Raw genomic sequence first — 22492 nt, forward strand, 5'->3', positions numbered from 1 at the left:
ACAAAGATAAGTTCAAGGTTAGTTCTGCTAAACTTGATGAGCTATTGAAGGATCAAATACCCAAGGAAGACACTAGAGGACTTGGATTTAAACAAGGTTAGAGTTCTAGTACTGAAAATGAATATCAAACATCCAATATGCAGAAATGATCAGAAGGCCAATCGGAATTAGAGGTCACCTATAAGGAAAACCAATGCACATAAATTCAATGGTAGATATTTTTTTTGCAATAAATTTGGTCATATGGCAAGACATTCTAGAAATAGAGAAAATTGGGATAACAATGCAATTCCTAGTCAATATTCAAATCATAAAAGGTATGATCATAAGATAGAAGATTGTAGAATAAATGTGAAAAGTCATGCATGTGCAAAATTTGGACATATGGCTAATCAATGTAGGTCAGGGAATGGTCAAGGTTACAATAAGGAAATTTAGAAGAATAATATCACTTGTATGCATGCAACAAAGTAGGACATATTGCTAAATTTTTGAGAGTCAAGAACCTACCGACAAGAAGTGATAAATCTAATGAAAAAGGAAAGAAGAAGGTTGATTACATTCAGAAGGAGCATGAGAAGAAGTTGTAAGTTCTGATACTTAATGTAAAGTATAGATGCCAATAGCTAACAAGATGAGAGGGAGGGGTTGAATCATACAAACTTAATCTTCCATAAAATCAACAGATTCAACCTCAGTAACTTATACTTTAGCAATATAACCAAAAATTGCTAAACATGCAAACTCATAAACACATAATCATCATAACACATATAACACCAGATTTAACGTGGAAACCCAAATAGGGAAAAACCACTGTGGGATTTTGGACCCACTAAGAAATATACTCTTCTAGAGTATGCTCAGTTAAAAGAAAATCCTATTAAAGATTACAAACACATTGCTAGATGCGATTCGGTTAAGGGATTTCCCTCAGATCTATTAGGATCTTCACTTTTTTAGAAGTGACCTTGATGAAAGGATTTCAAACACTCATTTAGAATGTTACCTTGCTAGAGGGTTTACAAATAAGACTGTTAAGTCCACTCGGTTAAGAGATTTCCTATCACTTACAAAATAACAGTAATAATATATTTCTACAACTTCACATCTAAAATGCTAAAGCAGATTCCTATTTTCTCAAAACAATCCTATCATAGGACTTATCTTGTCCCTCTGCTAGGCTCTCTACTCTATTATTCAAACAGGTCTTCAAGCTTCTATGCTCGGTAATCACTATGTAGCATCCTTGTGCTTACACTTGCCTGCTTACATTGTTTATCAACAATTCCTTATTTATAAACAATTGCTAACCGCTTAATCTCCTTGATCACATTTCCCATGATCAATCTTAGCCATTAGATATTCAAATTTGACTAGGTTCAATGTATCCTTTCGATCTGAAAATGTTTTACCTTGCCTAGGGACTTGCATTCCTTTCTTGGATCTTGCACAAGGTTATTGCGATTCAATCTGCACTGTAGATCTTCTTGCCGATTTTCCTTTGCCATAGATCCTTAACAAACTTCATGCATGGCATACCAATCATTTATACATCTCTAGCTAATCATTGTCCTTCATTAAATAATGCTTTTATCCATCCAATGCACACTGTCATAACTCGGTTTCAACTCAATAAATACTAAACTTTACTCAGTAGACATTCCGCCTTCATTAACTGATATCGATAACCTTAGGGTTTACCGACTAGGTTCTTTGATCGGTGATATAGTATAGTATTAACCTTACAATCAACAACATATGTAGGATATCAAAACAATCTAAACATCATGATCTCATCATTTTCTAACTCGGTAATAGTTGCCCATTGAATAACTTATTCCTCTTATTCATCACATTCTTTCTGTGTCTTTTACCGACATCTTAATTCTCGTCAAATCAATCTCCTCAAGATATGGCAACATCATACTAAATCAGAAAATCAATTTCTTGACATCAATGACAAAATAATGCTATAAAGATAGTTATCCTCCTTCTTCAGTTATATCAAATAGTCTTCAACAACCTTCTCAATATCCTTAATGAATATCAACAATCTTTCTACCTACTGAAATGCCAACAGAAGTGGGTTATGAAGTCTGAGGCTCAACTAGCAAAATTAGTTGCCCCAGATGTTCATTTGGCTGAAGGATACACCCTGGTTACTCAACCGGCAAAGCAAAATGTTCCTACACCGGTAGGAAACTCATCCGATAACTAAGGCATTCACCTTAAGGGGAAGAAAAATGATGAAAGATCTTGCATTGCCCCTGGTAGTGGTCTGAAAGCCTATTTCAGATCTTTGGAGAAGTTGGTTTGAAGGTTAAATGATGAAGATTTGTTGGATCTTGGATCTGATTTGGTTTACCGGTAAGTCACTTTATGAGTAATGATTTGGTCATACATCTATAGTTAAGTATTTTAGAATCCTTGATAGTGAATTGGAAGTTTGATCCTAGATGTGATGACGGGATATTTATTGGTTATTCTAATAAAAGAAAAGAATACAGATGTTATAACAAAAGACTGCAGAGAATTGTGAAGATTGTTAATCAAAACTTATAAATGAGAACTGGAAGTGGAGATGATCATAACTGAACCGGTAGCACCTATAGCAGAACATAATGTTGAACCAGTTACCATGATAGTATCAAAAAGTTCAACAGTAACTAAAGATCAGAGTAGAGAAATAGAAAGTTAGAAGACTCCTAGGTATGTAATGTTGGATCATTCAGAAGATCAGACAATTGGACAAGAAGATGGTTAGCAACTGATAAGGTATGTTTAATTTTTCAAGTTGATCCAGCATCAGTAATTGAAGCTTGTAAAGATGAATGTTGGATGAAAGCTATGGAAGATGAATTAGATTAGATAGAAAAGAACAATACTTGGACTTTGGTTCCCCAACCTAAAAAATAAGAATGTCATTGGAACTAAATGGGTTTATAGAAAAAAACCGAATGAGGATGGACAAGTTGTAAGAAACAAGGCTAGATTGCTCTACAAAGGATATTCTCAGAAAGAAGGAATTGATTATGGTGAAACTTTTGCACCGGTAGCTAGAATTGAAGTTGTTAGACTATTTCTTGCTTATAAGAACTACAAGCTCTATCAAATGGATGTTAAGTGTGCATTTCTCAATGGAGAAATTGAAGAGGAAGTCTTTATTGAGCAACCTGGTGGATTTTTATTGATAGATGATAAAAATATGGTTTACAGATTAAGGAAAGCCCTATATGGATTAAAACAGGCTCTTAGAGATTGGTATGCAAAGTTGGATAAGTATCTTTTGAAGATTGATTTTATAAAAGGTAATGCTAATAGTAACCTATATTATAAGATCACTAATGATGATATTCTGATTATTGAAGTATTTGTTGATTATATCATTTTTGGAGGTGAAGAAAAATTATGCATGGAATTCTCTAATAATATGAAGAATGAATTTGAAATGTTTGTGATTGGAGAAATAAGATTTTTTCTAGGTTTGCAGATTACTCAGACTAGACCGGATATAATGAATGCAGTCAGTATTGTATCAAGATTTCAAAGTAATTGAAGAGAAAATCATGAAAGCGCAATAAAAAGGATATTTTGATATTTGCAAGGAATAACTAAATATGGTTTATGGTACCCTAAAGATGATGACTATACTTTATGTGCATATAAAGATGTAGATTGGGAAGGTGATTTTGATGACCAAAAGAGAAAATCCAGTGTAGCATTCTTTCTTGGGAAAAAGTTGGTTTCGTGGATCAACAAGAAGCAATCATGCATTTCTTTTTTTACAGATGAAGCTGAATATGTTGCAGCAGCAACTAATTGCACTCAAGTTATATGGATGAAGCAAATGTTGAAGGATATAAGGGTAGATTGAAATGAACTAGTAGCTATTCACTATGATAACTCTACAGCTATTGACATATCAAACAATCCGGCATTTCACTCTAAGACTAAGCACATTTCTATCAAGTATAATTTTTTGATGGAGAAGGAAATGAAGTTAGTTGCTTTGAGGAATAATTTGAGTACTTTAGAGGTAGGTTGGAAGTTTTTGCCCCTCCGGCAGAGACTTGAGTGATGATGATTGGCATCAATCCGATATGAATTTATAGAGGTTATATTCATTCTGGATTGATGAGTTGGTGCTACTACTCAAGGGGAGTAGTCAGTTGTGTGGTTTACAAACTCTATGTTTTTACTTTGGTGTTTATGTCAGATTTCTGGCATTGATGTCAAAGGGGGAGACATATATATGTGAAAAATAGAGCTTAATGAGTTATCAGTCTAAGGGGGAGATTGTTGGCACAAAAAGGAGAAACAAAATTTTAGATTGGTTGTATCCCATTGGGGGAGTTTGGTTCAGGTCTATGGATGGTTAATTGGTACAAATATATTTGGTTCAAAGCTTCATTGCTATATCATTTTGTGGGAGATTGTTGGATGTCTTCCATAGGGGGAGACTTGTTTGGTATTTCTTGGCACTTCAATGTTTTTCACATCTAGTGTTGTCGTCAATGCCAAAGGGGGAGATTCTTGGAAATATGAAGGAATTGACTATGTGTTGCATTGATGTCAACACTAGCTATTATGGTTGTTTACTGGCTTCTGGTAGAAGGATTGGATTGGGAAGATTATCAATTGATTGTCACCGGTATGATCTGAATGATGGAATAAGTTTGTATGAATGGCTCATATGCTTTTGAAGTATGTTTCAGTCAGTTGGTATTGACTTGATGATCGGATGCTATCTTATGTTCTAGTAAGCCTGCTTTGTAGGTCTGGTAAGGGTTTCACCAGAAGAGCTTTATTGAAGATCTTTGATATAATGCATAAGTGGTGTTCGTGCAGCTTCTAGAAGGGATTTAGGATGATGATGGTGAGTGTGTTCGTGCCTCAACTGATTGGTGTCATTTCTTTGGCATGTGTGGATCTAATTTAGGTCCGGTACTATCTAGGTTATGGATCGGTTTCATGAAACGTCTTAGTGGATCCTTCTAATGCGCTTTTGGGATGTTTTATTGATTGGATGATGTTTGTTTGGCCTTAGGCCAATATGTTTTATGATTTTATTTTTGGATTACATAATGTATCTATTGAATTATCATTTGGGTGGCCGACCTAATTGGTTAGGTCTTGGGTTGGTATAAAAGTGATGTAAGATCTCATTATAGATCATATGTATAGGCAAGGAGAGAATAATGCAATAATCATTTGTGTAGAGGATTTGGTTGATCATAGGTGATTGAGTTGGGTTTATGGTAGAGGTTTTAGGCCTCTGGTATTGAGCTTAACCAAAACTCTACTCGGGCATAGGAGATGCTATACTTGCAGTTCAATGTTCATTCCTGATTGTAGTCCATTGTTTTTTGTAGTCAGTGAGGCTCCTTTTGTGATGAGTAGTGCCTTCTAGGCTGTTGGCCTTCATGCATGTGTAGGCCCCTTATTGTAATATTTATTGATCTGATCAGTGGATAGATATCGTGGGTCTCCACTCCCATTGTGGGTTTTCTTCTTTGAGGTTTTCCACATATAAATCTATGGTGTTATGGTGTTCATCTTTGTGGTTGCACTATTTCTTATTATTATATTCTTTTATGTTTACCGATTGTTGAGTTGTATTTATAAGGATAAATTTCTCCATTCTTGTAGAACAGTGATTCAGCCCCCCCCCCTCTTAGTGTTGGATTCCAACACTTTTTTGGTAAGATTCTTTTCATTTGGGTTAGATTAATTTTTTCCCGTTGTTTTTCAATTGTTTGTTTAAGTTGTTTCCTTTTTGAAACTAGCCCCCACTGGTCATGGTTTTAATAGGAAATTATTTTGTCCTGTGTTGCATTAGTTATGGTCTTCCCATGTCCTAGGTCAATTGGGTTTTGCCTCTCCGCATGTAACTTAAAAGGTTTGTAATTGGTCATGTGCCTTGATTATCCTAATGTGGGCCCTGATCGATAGAGAGATTGTGTTGGCATCGATTTGTTGTTTGATGTGGTAGATTGTAGATGCTTAAAATTTTAACTTGAAACTTGGTGGAAATATTTTCTCAACTTGGTCGAGTCTTGAGTTGAATTAGCCAAGTGAAGGTTGCTCGGAACTCAATGTGTGTTGTGATTTATGATCAATGAGTATCCAAGAAAGATGTTGTGGCTATAGAAAAAGGATACTTGGCACTCAGTGAATGTGTTTTCTCTACTTCAATGAGTCTTGAGAGGAGAAATAAGAGGATCTTGGCAGCCATGTGGAATCTAGCGTGTCCTCTCGGGCCTTGCCAAAGTATCTTTTGTGATCTTGAAGAGTGCCAAGGGAATGAAATAAAGTATAAAGATAGGTGATGTGACTTATAGCTCCCCTGGGTATGGTTATTTGAATTTCATTGCTTCTCGTTGATTATATGAGATCAATGGTGCATTTTCAAACCTGTGTAAAGCCCGTTTGCACCATCATTTTTCACACGAATTTTATTTATAAGAAAGGGGCTTGTTACTTTGAGTTTCGAAAAATTCTAATTATGAATTACTGAAATGATCAGGTGCATTTCCAAGAAACTAGGTTGTGAAGGTGTCTAGCAGCCATATAGATCAGAAAACACAAACAAAATCTAGTAAGTTATGTTACTCATCTCTTTAATTTTCTTTGAAGAGCTTGATAAAAGAATCAAGTGTAGCTCTATTTGAAGTATTGTTAGGGTCCGGGGTAATTTTGAGTCAATTTAGAAAATGTCTACCCCTTTGAAAACCTCAAAGTCTACAGAACCCAAATCCAATAGACATAAGAAAGATAAAAGCTTTCACAATGATCTAATATCTCAATTGCCCGAGTCGTCTTATAGACCAAAGATAGGGGTTCATGTTTTGAGGTTTCTTGATAAGCAGTCTAATTATAGGGAGAGTTATTTTAAAGTCAGAGGGAACCATATTTTCAAATGCTTTTATATGAAGTTAGAGTGCAATTTTTTAGTGCAATTCATGGAGATTGGGACTGGCTAGATTAGTCACTAGCGAAAATTCAACAGGGTAGTTCAAAACTTACTTTCAAATGGTATTCATTGATGATGCACATGATATTATTTTAGGGAAAAAAGTATGGTGTATGGAGTCCTTTTCTTAATATAAGCACTATTTAGAAAGGTATTAAGATGCCACTCTAGTTATGGATTGCTATTTGGGATAGTGGATATCAACATTCTCAAGCTCTTGTGTTTGAACAATATTTTATCAGAAAGGTATATGTTGCATGTGGTGTATAGGTTCCCCGGTTAACAAAGCAAGTGATGAATTTCCTAAGACAAAAGGGGAAGGAACAAGAAATCAAAGTGAATATTGACCATAATTGGGCTGACTAGTGCCTAGATGAGGAATATACATACATTAGGGTATATGGATTCAAGGGAATGTAACATATTTTACCATTCATAGTTTCCAAAATATTGGCTACTTTAGATATTGTGTAGCAAATATACGAAGCTTCAGCTCCTTTTAGGGCCATCCAAAAGGGATCCTTTTCGCCTATGTGCCTAGTAATTAGTGATTTTGAAATCAACTCAAATAAAGTTGCTTATATATTTTAATTTGCCACTAGGATTAACAAGTATGGAATTTGACTCAAGAGGGTATTACACTTCTGCTAAGAGGGCAATGACATTAGGGAAAGTTCAGCATGAGTTTCAACTAAAAGAAAATTAATGAGGAAATGTGATTCTTATGAAGAAGTGTAGGCAAGAAGATCAATGTACTTCAAAGTACAAAAGATTGAAAGAAGAAAAATGTTGGAAGGCCCTTCTTATGAAGGAATTTTCCCAGATGAGTATGACAAGGTAGTAAGGATGGAAAAGATTATTCAAAATTCCCATGTTCTCCTTGCTAGCTGATCTATTCCTCCACCCCCATCTCCAAGTCCATCAACTTTTACAATAGGAGGACTAGTTGAAGTTTCTCCTTTGGCCAGTGTGTCTCCAGCACCATCTTCATGTCCTGATTTATCTTAGGAAGGTGAAGGTACAAGAAAGTCTCAAGAGGAAATGGAAGTAACTAAAGAAGTAAGGTTGCAACCTTACATTCCATCTAATGAAAATAGTGATGATTCAATTCAAATAAGTAATTATTTCATAGAGGATGTGAGAAGAAAAGCTTCAGATTCTTTTATATCTGATAATAAATTCATTAAATGTCGGGAATTTATATTATTTATGTACAAGTGGAAAGGAAAAGAAATTTACAAGGGATTAAAATAAATTCCTAATGAGTAGTAGGATGGATGTAGCAAGAAGTTTTATGCAGAGCTCAAGGAAGAATTTGACCAAATGACACTAAAAAAAGGGACACAATTTCTTAAAGAAGTTGGATGCTTGATCATTCCTAGGATGGACTTATCTTCCAATGTTGTTTTTGATAATCTGAGGAGAGATCATAAATTTGAATGCAGCCTCATAGATAAAGGATATGATAAACTTTATTTTAGTTCAAAGTTTAGACCTCTCATAAGACTCTCTCCACATGGTGCATGTATCTTGAAGGAAAAAGGCCAAAGTTGATTAATGATATGAATGAATTAATTTTATAGTTTATGGTCTATAGGGTTAAAGATATTCCTGCCAGTGATGTAGCTGAATTGAATATGAATATTGCCCTATTTACTCAGGACAATGTGGGGTAGTTAAATGAAACAATTGCATAGGTCACCTAAGAAAAGATTTAGTTAAGAGAAGCATTAGGAGCTTAAAAAGGAAAAGGCTTTCTTTTGGAGGATGAGAAAACAATTTCAAAGGTTCAGACTAGCCACATATATGAAAGAAATAAAAGAAAAGAGGCTGAAAAATGGGTGTTAAAGTTGCAATATGAGGTAATGTGTTTGGAGAAGGATCTCATAATGAATAGGTTCACATGGGCCCAAGATTATGTCAAGAGTAGGGTTGAACAAATTTTACCCTATTTATAAATCACATGGATAGGATATCAGGAGTTGTTTCATGTTATGCAGAGGCAAAAGGTAGTAGATATCCAATTAAAACTTACCATGTGATGCTTGTTCTAAAAGAAGAAACTACTCCATTACATTTATGTGTTTATCAAATCTGTTGGTGGTGAGGATGCTCAAATATGGAGGGATATGTTGAGTGAATTAGATCCCATACTTTCAAAAGTTGATCAGTTGCTAAGTAATCACCATAAATTTCATGAGTGTATTGCACAAGTTTTAAAAATATTTGCCGAATTGCAAGGCATTACCCTCCCTTCATTTTAAAAAGAAGGTGGAGAACTGAAAATAGAACATGAGTTGAAGATGGAACTTAGAGACTGTCTTTTCCACAAGGTGTTAGATAAAGTTTTGGATGATGTTGATAGGGTGGCATAAAATTTGCAGTTACAAATAAACATCTTGTACCAGTTGGTGTATAGTGTGATTATATTGAATAAATAAAATGTAACTTTAGTGACTCCATCATACAACATTTTGGAGCTCAAAATCACTAGTTTGATGATCCCTAAGAGTATGCCACTTTCTATGATTAGGATCAGCAACTGATTTTGGCCAACTAGTGGAATGATCAATTTGATCTTAATTCCTCCACTTTTGGCCTTGCCAAGCCAAGGCGGGTATACCTTATCACCAACCCTTCCCTAATTATGCTATCATTAGTGATACATAGATAGATTATGTTACAATGTCTCTATTAGTGATCACTCTCAAATGGCATGAGAATGAGAATGATCATGAGCTTATATTTTACAACTACTTTGCAAAACTGAAACAAAAATAAAATCTTACTCCCTACTTTATGGAATTGAAATGAAATATCTTATTTAGATTTAATATAATGGAATGTTGAATATGCAATATTGACCAGTGTATTCTTCTTAATTGGGCACATAGTCTTATGGAATCCCTTTCTTTTTGTCTCCTTACTAGAAATTCCTACACAAGCACTCACTAATGACCTTCCTACACTTATTTGAACTCTTATTATGACAATCACTATATAAGGAATTTAATCAAACTTATACAATACTCATCCAAGAATGCATACCTTCTTGTTTAGTGGATGAAAATAACATGATAACAATATATAAAAAGAATTCTCAATGCAACTTTCAATCTTCTTAGTATCAAAATAGAAAGTAGATTCAAAAGATGAACCACAACATTCTGAGTACAACAAATAAGTAGAAAGATTTTTGATTCTTGTATTACTTATAGCAGAACTGCACCATAAAAGTATAAAATGCTTCTAACTGAGTAATAAGTTTTTTTTCTTCTAATAATGTTCAATTGTCCCCTTTTTTTACATAACTAGCTCTTAAACTTAATTTCCAACTAAAAATAGATTGACTGCACCCAAATGATCAATATTTTTTTGATCCTTGTATGTGTGAATTCCTATGATGAAGTGCCTCATTACAAACTCCTTCCAGTATAATTTGTTTGTGATCACTTTCATATGAAGCAGGATTTGTTCATATGTTAGGATAACCGGTGAACAACTAAGAGGGGGGGAAGAATCAGTTGTTAACAGATTATAGCTTTTAATCCACTTAATAACCTTTAAACAGATCAAGTACCAATAAACAATAAAACTTAACAATTAAATAGATAATCAATGCAAAGCAACCATACCACATAACACCATGATTTGTACGTGGAAAACCCGAAAAGGGAAAAACCACGGTGGGGAGCCTACCCATAGTCAGATGATACTTTTGCAGAAAGTATGTGATACAATGAGGCACCTAGACATGCAAGAAGGCAGATTGCCTAGACCATACTGCTCATTACAAAAGAGTCTCACTGACTATAGAGAGGCTACAACCATCTCAAGATAAATGGACAAAAATCCAATAGAGTGAACTGTTAGAAATAGCATCTACCATACCTAATTATAGTCCTAGTTAAGCTCAATACCAGAGGCCTTTGACCTCTTCCTTAATCCCATTCGATCACCTCTAATCGACCAAATCTCCTCCATATATGATACTACATTCCAAGACCACGAACACTTATTCCATTACCATTCCACACATTCCATGATCTACAATGAGATCTTACATCATTTTATACAAACCCTAAGGCCTAAACCAATTAGGTCAACCACCTAAAAGATATTACAATAAGACCATTACAAAAATCCATATTACAATGATATGCCATGTCGGATTAAGACCAAAATGACAATAAAAAATCCATAAATCATATTGAAACATCCTAGTAACATGTAGAGTACACGTTATCATGATACCGGTCCATAACCTTGATAGGTATCGGACCTATTCTGGGTCCACTACACCAAAGCAATATCTTCAAGCAGTTGAGCCATGATCAAAGAACATCTTCAGCATCTTGAAATCCATGTAGAAGTTTTACCAACACCAATGATGAATCCTATCAAGATTCCTTAATGAAATCTCTATCGGTAAAGCTTTAAACCAATGTCGGTAAAGGTTTACTAGAATGTATGATAGCATCTAATTACCAAGTCAATAACAACTAACCAAAACATGCTCTAGAAGAACATACCACATGTAACCAAACATATTCCATAGATCCAAACATGTCGAAAGTGTCCAACAGATAGTCTCTTCTGTCGGTAACACTAGATCTTCTATCGGTAACCAAAACCTGTCTGTCGGTAACCAACCATAACAGCTAGTGTTGACATCAATGCAACACATAATCAATTCATTCAATAATGCCAACAATCTCCCCCTTTGGCATTGCCGACAACACTAGATGTGAAAAATATCTAAGTACCAAAAAAATGCCAAACAAGTCTCCCCCTATGGAAGACAACCAATAATCTCCTGAATATCAATAACTCTCCCACTATGAATGATATCTCTGTAAAGTTATGCATTTATTTTTTTCACATCACTATCTCTCCCCCTTTGACATCAATACTAGAAATCTAACAAAAATATAAAGGCAATACTATAAACCTCTAAATCTCAAAGCTGACTACTCCCTCTGAGTAGTAGCACCGCTCATCAGTGTCAAAATGAATAATGTCTCTGGGAATGCATGTCGGATTGATGACAAACTTCATCAAAAAAAGTCTCTGCTTGATGGGCAGAAACCCCTAACCTGTCTCTCAAATACTCAAATGATTCCTTAGACAATGGTTTAGTGAATATATCTACAATTTGTTCTTTACTGTTCACATAAACCAGTTTGACTTCCATTCCTTCTACCTTTCTTTTTAGAAAGTTATACTTTATTGATATATTCTTAGTCTTAGAGTGAAATATCAGATTCTTATACATGTCAATAGTTGCAGAGTTATCACAGTAGATAACTACTGCTTCACTACAATTTACCCTGATATCCTTCAACATTTGCTTCATCCACAAGACTTGAGTGCAATTAGTTGTTGTTGCAACATACTCAGCTTCTACAGTAGCTAAAGAAATGCATGACTATTTTTTTCTAATCCATGAAACCAGTTTCTTTCCAAGAAAGAAAGCTCCACTAGAAGTGTTCTTCCTGTCATCAGTATCTCCTGTCTAATCTAAGTCAGTATATGCACATAAAGTGAAATTTGTTGGTATTATGGATGACTTCATCATCTATTGCATTGCTTTTGTCATTTATGTCAACACTTACCTTCTTGGAGGTCTACATTGTTGATTTGGTACTATGGTTATATTGGTTTATTGTTGAACCAACACATTGTGTTCATCAACATGGTTAGTGTCTTATGCATAGTCACCGGTATATGTTCACCAGTAGGCTATATGGTTCACAGATAGTGATGATAACTTGGAGATCATTTGGTTATGTCAAAGACATGGATTGTGTTGCTCTTTGGTACTTTTGTCCTCGATGACAAGAAAGAAAAAAGGTGATGTGTTGGCATACACGGACATACTGACTTGGCTGACGTGTTAAGTGTTTTTAAAACATGTTCTTTGGAGCCATGTTGGTGACACGATAGCTCTGCCTTTGCATTTATGTTAATGACATTTTTGGTTTAAAATTGCTACAGTTTAAAGGGCATATTCCTCATGATACTTATTGTATCAAACAAGTTAATGTTTTTCTTGGAAGTTGCATTTGGCGTTTCATTTGTTTTGGTTTGGAGTCCATCAAACCCTAACGCCGTGTGAGTCACAATGCCGCTGGAGCTACAGAGCTCGAATCAGTTACAGAGAATGGTGCGAACAATGGTTTCATTCAAGAGATTAACGGTTGACTGGTTAGTTTATTTGTACAGTTTGCATTTAACAGGTATGGTTCTTGAAACACATGATTTAAGAGATTCTGTTTACCTTGGTTCGAATTTTTTAGTTATGCAAAATAAAAATAAGGAAGTGGTTGTGCTTTATTTTTGTTTTTCATGACTGGGAAATTAAAATGTCTTCCGTTGCACAGTTAGAATCAATTATTTGTTTTTCAGTTTACAAATCTTGTAAGTTAACGGGTTATTTAAGATGAAAACGGGATTCTTTCTGTGTGTGCATGAAAACAGTTTGACAAATCAGTCTGTGAGAAGAAAAAACGGAGAAACATAGTGCCATAGTTTGAGTGTGAACAAAGTTCTAACATTAAAACAGAGAAATACTGTGCCGTGTTTTGAGTGTGAACAAAGTGGAAGCGTTAAACAGTGTCGTAGTTTAACAGAACTAGCCGAGGGTTTCTTGAGAATCAATACTCTGTTTTTGTTACAGAGTATATGAGGCTTCATTGAATTGAAACCATATTATTCAGTGTTTATTGATTTGATATCATACAGTACAGAGTATTTGAGGTTTTATTTGATTTGAAATCGTATTGTTCAGGGTTTGTTGATTTGAAATCATACTGTTCAGAGTATATGAGATTTTATTGATTTGAAACCATATTTTCAGAGATTGGATAGTGTTGAAGAATATTATTGCAAAATTTTCATATGTACAGACTGATAAAATATTCTCGCTCAAATCCCTGATGGTTTTGTGACTGCAAGAGTAAAATGCATGCATAAAATCACCAATGGTTGTAGCTCGAGTTGAAAGATACATTGATAAGAAGAGGGGTTGGTGCTCCTTGAGGCCTTGTGGTTTCTAAAACATGTGAACTGAGTTGGTGCTCTTTTTGAATTAATATAAGGGATCTTCCGAGTGGTTTTTCTACCCCAAGAGGGTTTTCCACTCATGCAAAATATTGTGTTATGTTGCATTGTCGTGTTTCATTCTGTTTACTAGTGTATGCTCTGATACATCATATTTTAGTCCTCTTTATCTCATACTCTGTTTAGTTGGATGTATGTAATGCAATATTGAAAGTATTTTTAATGTTTCAAGTTTGTGTAATATTTAATACCATTTTGTTAAACAAGGTCTGAATCAGATGTTTTTAGTTGGTTCAATGGTATACTTTATGCTGCATTAATGTACTCCTTCAAAGTGTTAAGTCTCAGCCATCTGTTCACACTGTGAATTAAAATTGTCAAGGTCCATAAAAGTATAACTCGTTAAAATTTTGTTACACTCTGATTCACCCCCCCCCCTCTCAGAGTGTTTTCCACTTCCAACAAGTGGTATCAGAGCGTAGGGTCCCTCATATAGGTCTGTCCTAGGGATTGTTCCTGGTCATTTGGAATTTTTTTTTATGGCTCAAACTCAAGAAGGTGCGTCACTTTCAAGAGCTCCTCTTTTTGATGGAACTGATTATGTGTTCTGGAAAATTAGGATGGAAACTTATCTCATTTCAGTTGATCTTAATGTGTGGAATATTGTGATCACAAAATATATAGTTCCTTCTATTATTCCTACTGATCCTGATGATAAAACTAAGTATGAGTTAAATGCCAGAGCTAAGCATGCTCTCTTATGTGGTCTCACTAAAGATGTTTTTGTTAAAGTCATGCATTGTTCTTCTGCTTATGATATTTGGAAAAAACTTGAAACCATTTATCAAGGAGATGCTAAGGTTAAGGAGTCTAAAATCCTTACTCTCAAAAATCAGTTTGAATCCTTAAGAATGAAAGAAGATGAAACAGTAGCAAGTTATTTTCTTAGAGTTGATGAAATAGTTAATTCCAGAAAGGGTCTTGGTGAAGATGTTGAAGAAAAGGAGGTTGTCAATAAAGTGATTAGAACCTTTTTACCCAAGTTTGAAACTAAGGTTTCAACCTTAGAAGAAAAGAAAAGTTTTTCTACCATGACACTTGATAACCTTCAAAGCATTCTTACTGCCTATGAGATGAGGATAGGTAATAATCCTTCTTCTTCAAAAGAAACAGCTTTTAAAGTAGAAAAGAAAGAAGAACCTGATAGTGACTCTGAACTTTCAGATGCTATAGAAGCCCTTTTTGTTAGAAAACTAAAAAAGAAATATAAGGGCAAATTACCTTTTAAGTGCTTTAATTGTGGCAAAGCTGGACACTTTGCTGCTCAATGTCCTCTAAGTGATCAAAATAGCGAAGAGGAAAAACCAGAAAAATTCTACAAAAAGAAAATGTGGAATCCTAAAAGGAGATTTAATACCTTCAAGAAAAAGAAGAGTCTTTTTACTAAAGAAGACTCTGGAAATGAATCAGATGATTCACCTTGTGAAGGTGATGAAACTCTATTTATGGCAGAATTAGAAGATGTAACTAGCAAAACAGAAAATGAATTTGAAGATCTAGATCAAGGAGAAATAGATCTTGAAGGAGAATTGTTGTGTGCCTTAAAAGAAATAAAGAGGTTAAAGAAACTTGCAGCCTCACATGAAAATTCAAATCAGATTTTACAAGTTGAGTTAAATGATGCTAATTTAGTGACTTCAAACTTGAAGTCCCTTCTTGAAGAAAGAGAAAAGAAAATTGAAACATTAGAACAACAGTCCACAAAACTTCAAAAACAAATTGAACAGTATGAAAGTACAATACATCTAAATGATATCTTGAGCAAGCAAAAATTGCATAAAGATTTGGCTGGTTTAGGGTTTGATAAAGCTGAATCATCAAGACAGAACACTAAGCCTGCAACTAGAAAATCATTTCAGACTTATAACAGAACAAAACCTTTTAGGTTTGGCTTCTTTTATGGATACTGTTTCTATTGCAATAGGTTTGGTCATAAGGTTAATACTTGCAGATTTCTGCAACAAAGATCTCCTATGTTTGGGTACAATCAAGGATATGACTTTCCAAAAACAGTAAAGTGTAATAAGTGTAACACTTTTGGGCATACTACTATACAGTGCAAAACAAAGGCAAGTCCTAATAAAATATGGAAACCTAAGTTTGTACCTGGTATTGAGCAATCAATGATAGTGCAAACTGCATTTTTCTCAAATAAGAAATCTTTATGGGTGTTGGACAGTGGCTGTTCACACCATATGACAGGAGATAGAAATAAATTTCTGCATCTTGAAGACTTTAATGGTGGCTTTGTATGCTTTGGGGATAATTCAGGAGCTTATGTTCGAGGTAAAGGTACATTATTGCTAAATGATGATACTCCTATTCATGATGTGTACTTTGTTGAAGGGTTAAAGCACAATTTATTGAGTGTCAGTCAAATTTGTGATAGTGGTTACAGTGTATCTTTTAGTTCTCAAGACTGTACTATCAAAAATAAATCTGGTAAAACTGTTGCTGCTGGTTTGAGAACAATTGGCAATGTCTATAGTCTTCTTGATTCCACTGACTATGAGAATAATGAAGGCATTTGTCTTATGGGTCAAATAGAAGAAAATTGGTTATGGCATAAACGCCTAGGACATATAAATTTTGACAATCTGGTTAGAATCAGTAAAAATCAGAATGTTAGAGGTTTGCCTATTTTGAATAAACCATTTAATTCAGTTTGTAAAGCATGTTTGAAAGGAAAGCAAACAAAAGTGTCTTTCAAACCTAAAGAACATTCTTCTACTAGACCATTACAGCTTGTTCACACAGACTTATGTGGTCCTACAAGGACACAGTCTATAAATGGTGAAAAATATTTTATGATTTTTGTTGATGACTATACCAGAATGGTATGGGTCACTTTCCTTAAACACAAATCTGAAGCATTTGATAGGTTTAAGATTTTCAGAAAAATGGTTGAACAAGAATCTGATCTAAAGTTGAAATGCTTGAGATCAGACAAGGGTGGTGAATTCACTTCACAAGAATTCATTGATTACTGTGAAAGACATGGTATTAAGAGACAATATGCTGCTACTCGTACACCTCAACAAAATGGAGTAGTTGAGAGAAAAAATAGAACAGTCAAAGAAATGGCTCGCACAATGCTTAATGAGGCAAATCTACCAGACAGATATTGGAAAGAAGTTGTACACACAGCTGTTTACATTTTGAATCGTGTTCAAATCAGGGTAAAATCTACCTTTACTCCTTATGAACTTTGGTATGGAAAAGCTGCTTCTATCAAATATTTCAAGATTTTTGGTGCAAAGTGTTATCTAAAAAGAGATGAAGAAAATCTAGGAAATTTTGAGCCTAAAACTGATGAGGGTATCTTTCTTGGATACTCTACTCATAGCAAAGCATATAGATGTTTCAATAATAGACTGAATAAAATTGTTGAAACAATAAATGTAAGGTTTGATGAACAATTTTTGTTAAGTAATGATTTGCAGGATATTGAGGAAGAGGAAATTACTTTAACAAAGGTTGATCAAGTTCCTAAACCTGCAGAAACAGAAAAGAAAAATGATTCATCAAGTTCTGATGAAGAAAATACAGAGAATTCAAATGCAGAGACAGGTACTCTTCATTATACACCCTCAAAAATTATAACAAAGAGACATCCTCAAAGTCAAGTTATTGGCAATATAGATGCAGGTATTTTGACTAGGAGAAGGGCAAAAACAACTGAACAAGCTCAATTGGCTGAACATTTTTGTTTGATAACTGATTTTGAACCCAAAAATGTTTCTGATGCTTTATCTGATGAATGTTGGTTAAATGCAATGAAAGATGAAATCAGTCAAATAGAGAAAAACCAAACTTGGGAATTAGTACCTAGGCCAGATGATAAGAATGTGATAGGAGGCAAATGGATTTTTAGAAATAAGCTTGATGAATCTGGGAAGGTTGTTAGAAATAAAGCTTGTTTTGTGTGTAAAGGTTATGCTCAACAGGAAGGAATAGATTTTGGAGAAACATTCGCACCAGTAGCTAGATTAGAATCAATCAGAATTTTTCTTGCATACTCTTGCTATAAAAAATTTAAAGCTTATCAAATGGATGTCAAAACTGCCTTTCTGAATGGTTATCTTGATGAAGAAGTGTATATGGAACAGCCTGAAGGTTTTGAAATTGCAGGCAAATCTGATTGTGTATACAGATTAAAGAAAGCACTCTATGGCCTTAAACAGGCTCCAAGAGCTTGGTACTCTAGACTGGATAATCATCTTAAAGTGAATGGATTCACTAGAGGTGTTGTAGATAGCAACTTATATGTTAAACTCGAAGGTAATGATGTCCTAGTGGTTGTGATGTATGTAGATGATATCATTTTTGGCTGTAATAATGACTCTTTATCCAAAAAGTTCTCTAAAATCATGGAATCTGAGTTTGAAATGTCTATGTTTGGGGAACTGAATTTCTTTCTTGCTCTTCAAGTGTTACAACTTCAGCAAGGTATCTTCTTGTCACAAACTAAATATGCCAAAGAGATGATTAGAAAATTTAATATGACAGATTGTAAACCAGTCAGCACTCCAATGGAAACAGGCTGTAAATTGATCAAATCAGATGACTCACCTACAGTAAATCAATCTGAGTACAGGTCAATGATAGGAAGTCTATTATATTTAACTGCATCTTGACCAGATTTAATGTTTGCAGTATGTCTAGTCTCTCGCTTTCAATCTGCACCTAAACAATCTCATTTGAATGCTGTAAAATGAATCTTTAGATATGTTCAAGGCACACTAGATTATGGTCTTTGGTATCCTCGCAATAATGACTTCACTCTTGTGGGTTTCACTGATTCTGATTGGGCTGGTTGTCTAGATGATCGTAAAAGTACCAGTGGAGCTGCCTTCTTTCTTGGTGATTGTCTTGTTGCTTGGCACAGTAAAAAACAAGATTGTGTCACTCTATCCACCGCAGAGTCAGAATACATAGCAGCCACTGCATGTTGCACACAATTGATATGGATGTCTCATCAAATTACTGATATGGGTATTTCTACTATTAAGCCCATTTCAATCTATTGTGACAATACTAGTGCAATTGATCTTTCAAAAAATCCTATTATGCACTCTCGTACTAAACATGTTGCCATTAAACTTCATTTTTTACGAGATCAGGTGTTGGCTAATGAGTTTCAATTGGTGTTTGTTCCTTCACAAGCCCAAGTTGCTGACATTTTTACAAAAGCCTTATCTAAAGAAGTTTTTGAATGATTAAGGGATAGATTGGGAGTATTTTCTCAATCTGCTCTTGTCTTCACCTAAAGCATACTTTGAGGGGGAGTGCTGCTCTGTTGCTCTCTTCTTTCCTTTTGTCCTTGTATTGAAAAAAAAGAAAAAAGGGGGAGAATTTGGTATTTGGTTATACAGTATTTCATTTTTTTTGCAACAGTGAGTAACATTGGTATACAGTGACAGATTGGTATTTGGTATTTGGTTATACAGTATTTCATTTTTTTTGCAACAGTGAGTAACATTGGTATACAGTGACAGATTGGTATTTGGTATTTATGGTTTTTGGTATTTCATGTTTGACAGTATACAGTGACAGATTTTCCATTTTTGACAATATACAGTGATAGATTGGATATTGTGACATTGGATATTGGCATTTCACAGATATTGACATATTGGTATTCACTCTAGTATTTCATTTCTGACAGTGACATTGGATATTGGCATTTCACAGATATTGGCATTTCACATATTGGTATTCTTTTTGATTGACATTATAGACTTGGCATGTTATTGGCATTTCATTGGCATTACAGTGATATTACAGTGACAATTGACTTTTCAGGCATTGGAATTTCATTACAGTGGCACAAGCATTTTGGGTATTTCAGTTCAGTATTCTTGTTTGATTCAGATTGGGAGTTCATTATTTACAGAATTGCAAGTTCAGAGAATGTTTTTTTATACGACAAAGTTTAGTGGTGATGTATATTGCATTTGTTGACAGTGGAATTTCTTGCATTGTTTTTGATCCTTTCAGATGATGGCATTTTTCGTGGCAATAATTGTTTAAGTTTTTTCTTTTTTTTGCCATCAAGGACAAAGGGGGAGTTTGTTGCTCTTTGGTACTTTTGTCCTCGATGACAAGAAAGAAAAAAGGTGATGTGTTGGCATACACGGACATACTGACTTGGCTGACGTGTTAAGTGCTTTTAAAACAAGTTCTTTGGAGCCATGTTGGTGACACGATAGCTCTGACTTTGCATTTATGTTAATGACATTTTTGGTTTAAAATTGCTACGGTTTAAAGGGCATATTCCTCATGATACTTATTGTATCGAACAAGTTAATGTTTTTCTTGGAAGTTGCATTTGGCGTTTCATTTGTTTTGGTTTGGAGTCCGTCAAACCCTAACGCAGTGGTCACAGTGCCGCTGGAGCTACAGAGCTCGAATCAGTTACAGAGAATGGTGCGAACAATGGTTTCATTCAAGAGATTAACGGTTGACTGGTTAGTTTACTTGTTCAGTTTGCATTTAACAGGTATGGTTCTTGAAACACATGATTTAAGAGATTCTGTTTACCTTGGTTCGAATTTTTCAGTTATGCAAAATAAAAATAAGGAAGTGGTTGTGCTTTATTTTTGTTTTTCATGACTGGGAAATTAAAATGTCTTCCGTTGCATAGTTAGAATCAGTTATTTGTTTTTCAGTTTACAAATCTTGTAAGTTAACGGGTTATTTAAGATGAAAACGGGATTCTTTCTGTGTGTGCATAAAAACAGTTTGACAAATCAGTCTGTGAGAAGAAAAAATGGAGAAACACAGTGCCATAGTTTGAGTGTGAACAAAGTTCTAACATTAAAACAGAGAAATACAGTGCCGTGTTTTGAGTGTGAACAAAGTGGAAGCGTTAAACAGTGCCGTAGTTTAACAGAACCAGCCGAGGGTTTCTTGAGAATCAATACTCTGTTTTTGTTACAGAGTATATGAGGCTTCATTGAATTGAAACCATATTATTCAGTGTTTATTGATTTGAAATCATACAGTACAGAGTATTTGAGGTTTTATTTGATTTGAAATCGTATTGTTCAGGGTTTGTTGATTTGAAATCATACTGTTCAGAGTATATGAGATTTTATTGATTTGAAACCATATTTTCAGAGATTGGATAGTGTTGAAGAATATTATTGCAAAATTTTCATATGTACAGACTGATAAAATATTCTCGCTCAAATCCTTGATGGTTTTGTGACTGCAAGAATAAAATGCATGCATAAAATCACCAATGGTTGTAGCTCGAGTTGAAAGATACATTGATAAGAAGAGGGGTTGGTGCTCCTTGAGGCCTTGTGGTTTCTAAAACATGTGAACTGAGTTGGTGCTCTTTTTGAATTAATATAAGGGATCTTCCGAGTGGTTTTTCTACCCCAAGAGGGTTTTCCACTCATGCAAAATATTGTGTTATGTTGCATTGTCGTGTTTCATTCTGTTTACTAGTGTATGCTCTGATACATCATATTTTAGTCCTCTTTATCTCATACTCTGTTTAGTTGGATGTATGTAATGCAATATTGAAAGTATTTTTAATGTTTCAAGTTTGTGTAATATTTTAATACCATTTTGTTAAACAAGGTCTGAATCAGATGTTTTTAGTTGGTTCAATGGTATACTTTATGCTGCATTAATGTACTCCTTCAAAGTGTTAAGTCTCAGCCATCTGTTCACACTGTGAATTAAAATTGTCAAGGTCCATAAAGTATAACTCGTTAAAATTTTGTTACACTCTGATTCACCCCCCCCCCTCTCAGAGTGTTTTCCACTTCCAATAGATTGGATGTTTGGATTTGGTGTTTTTCTTATTGGTCTAATCAGGTTGATAGATTTGCCTTTACCAACAGATAGGTCTAGGTTATGGAGAGATACATGATATCTATTCCAGATCAGCACAACATGTTATGGAGATGGTTTATTGATTGGATAATGTGGTAAATGTATTGAGCCGACATATTGTATCGCACCAAGACTTATTTGTAATTAATTTAATTATATTATCTTTAGTGAGCCGACCTCATTTATAAGTCTTAGGTTTTGTATATATAATTGTAAGATCTTATTGAAGATCATGATCATGATGAGTGTGTGCGAATATTGAAGAGCAAAAATAAGCAGATCCTTGTGCGAATCACACAGACATTATTTAAAGGTTGAAGGAAAGGTTATGAAGGTGCTTGACACTCATGTTCAGAGCTTAAACCGATACTGAATCCAACATTACAGATGCTATTTTGAGCAGTACATTATTATTGGATTTAACAATCCAATTGTAGTTAGTGTGACTCATATTTTGTGATTGAGCAGTGAGCTCTAGGCAGTTGGCCTTTCTGCATGTGCAGACCACATTTGTATACACTTACTATCTGTAGTAGTATCATC

This window comes from Cryptomeria japonica, chromosome 6 (genome assembly GCF_030272615.1).
Source record: "Cryptomeria japonica chromosome 6, Sugi_1.0, whole genome shotgun sequence".
NCBI lineage: Eukaryota > Viridiplantae > Streptophyta > Pinopsida > Cupressales > Cupressaceae > Cryptomeria > Cryptomeria japonica.